Below are 2,292 nucleotides of genomic sequence, written 5' to 3'. Positions count from 1 at the left end.
AGAAGTTGAACTCCAAGTATCACTTTCGTTTTCTCTGAAATGAGCTGGTGTGACGTCCTGAATATGCTGTCACACTATTGGCTGAAGGATGAATTATTCAGATTTCTTCCTTCCCCACCCCATTCAGTGAACTCAGAGGAAGGAGAATGATCTTCCAATAAGACTTTGCCCTGTCTAGTAAACCTGCACTGTCCTGTGTATTTATACACATTGTCTGTTGTATTTATGCACTCATCTTACACTGGTTTGTATTTGCACTTTACGTACTGTGATATGTGTTGTATCACGGTCTTGGAGAAATGACCCTTTGTTCCAATGCATTCAAATTATATTAAATAGCAGACCCACTTGACTTGACTTTTGTTTGTTTTATAGTTGTTCATTTTAATTGTAGAGCATCTTGAACTGTCTTGTGTATGAATGTGCTATATAAATAATTTTTTCTTGCTTTGAATTGCACTTTTCCTTGGTATTTGTCAGAGTGCAGTCACTTATAGATGTATGTGCAGGGGAGAGCAGGAAAACAAACTGAAGACGTAGCCAAATCGCAAAGCTAGAATTGTAGTCAAAGGCAGGCAAGGGTTGGTCGATCGGTAAACAGAGCAATATAGAGCAGACTAGAGACATGCTGGGAAATAGCAATAGCGAGGGTCAAAGAAACAGAAAAGTAAGCAGAACAGATAAGGCTTGGTATGACTGGGTAAACTCAGACCGATACTTCGCAGTGAGAGTGTGTGAGAGAGGGGTTTAAGTAGCGTGGCTGGTTAGACGTGAAATGAGAGACAGCTGACTTCAATAAGCCGGTGACGGGGGCGCTGTGCTTCTTAGGCCAAGTTTACATTAGACCGTATCTGTCTCGTTTTCTTCGCGGATGCACTGTCCGTTTACATTAAAACGCCTGGAAACGCCGGGAAACGGGAATCCGCCAGGGTCCACATATTCAATCCAGATCGTGTCTGGTCCGGTGCTGTGTAAACATTGAGATACGCGGATACGCTGTGCTGAGCTCTAGCTGGCGTCGTCATTGGACAACGTCACTGTGACATCCACCTTCCTGATTCGCTGGCGTTGGTCATGTGACGCGACTGCTGAAAAACGGCGCGGACTTCCGCCTTGTATCACCTTTCATTAAAGAGTATAAAAGTATGAAAATACTGCAAATACTGATGTAAATACTGCCCATTGTGTAGTTATGATTGTCTTTAGGCTTGCCATCCTTCCACTTGCAAGTGGTAAGTGATATGCGCTGGGATCACACACACAGCGGCTCAGTCCCGAATCACTGCTCGTGCGCTTCACTCGCGCGCTCTGTGAGCTGCGCAGGGCCGGAGTGCGCACCCTCCAGAGGGCACTCGCTGTTCAGGGCGGAGTGATTTGGAGCGCAGGATGCCTGCGGAGCCGAGCGTATCTGTGTATTGGCATTGCTGTGTGCACGCGAATCGTGTATTGGCGTTGCTGTGTGCACGCTAATCGTTTTAAAAATGTTAATCTGATGATCCGCTGATACGGTCTAATGTAAACCCCACCTTAGGCGTTGTAGTTCTGAGAAGCCATGTTTGCAGTTTGGTTAGAGCTATCGTTGTCAACGCCATTACTGACATTATTCAAAATATGGAGTGGGGTGTTTAGCAAATGGATTCCTAGCAATGATTGTACATAATATACAGCCCGTTCTATACTCGCGGGCACATTTCAAGTGTTGAAAAACAAACAAACAAAAAATTAGTCACTGTCAACTCTGTTATCATCAAACTGGGCAATCCATTAACAGAATTGTTGCTAACAGAGTTGACATTTCCCACCATTTTGTGTCTTAACTCCGCATGCTAACCTCAAACTGGCTACCACATGGCATGTATAAAAACAGAATTTTATGGATTTAAATCATATTATTGTTTTTTTAAAAATGAGTGAGAGATTCACTCCAATATCACAGTAACAGATTTGACGAATAATTAATCTACTGTTGGTGTAAAATCCTCAACATTTTGTTAAAATTAATGAGAGAAGAAACACAACACTCTCTCCCTCACTGCCTTTCTGAAGTTTCCTGCTGGAGGAAGTGACATCACTCAGTGCAGGTCTGTGAAGATTCTCAGTCATCCAGGTGTGGGTGGTAAACTGTCACTTGGTTTTATATGGTGGACTTCACGGACCCAGCCACAGACAAAATAATTGTATGACTCCAGCGACTTGTATGCTTTGAGGTCGTCAAGTGTGTAGACACTTTTACTATTCACGAAATAGTTCACAATATCAGGGTACGATATGGATGGCAGCCCTGCATAGTCA

The sequence above is a fragment of the Neoarius graeffei genome, chromosome 9, assembly GCF_027579695.1.
Source record: "Neoarius graeffei isolate fNeoGra1 chromosome 9, fNeoGra1.pri, whole genome shotgun sequence".
Classification (NCBI taxonomy): domain Eukaryota; kingdom Metazoa; phylum Chordata; class Actinopteri; order Siluriformes; family Ariidae; genus Neoarius; species Neoarius graeffei.
The sequence above is the reverse complement of the archived record's forward strand: the minus strand, read 5'-3'. Positions refer to the sequence as shown.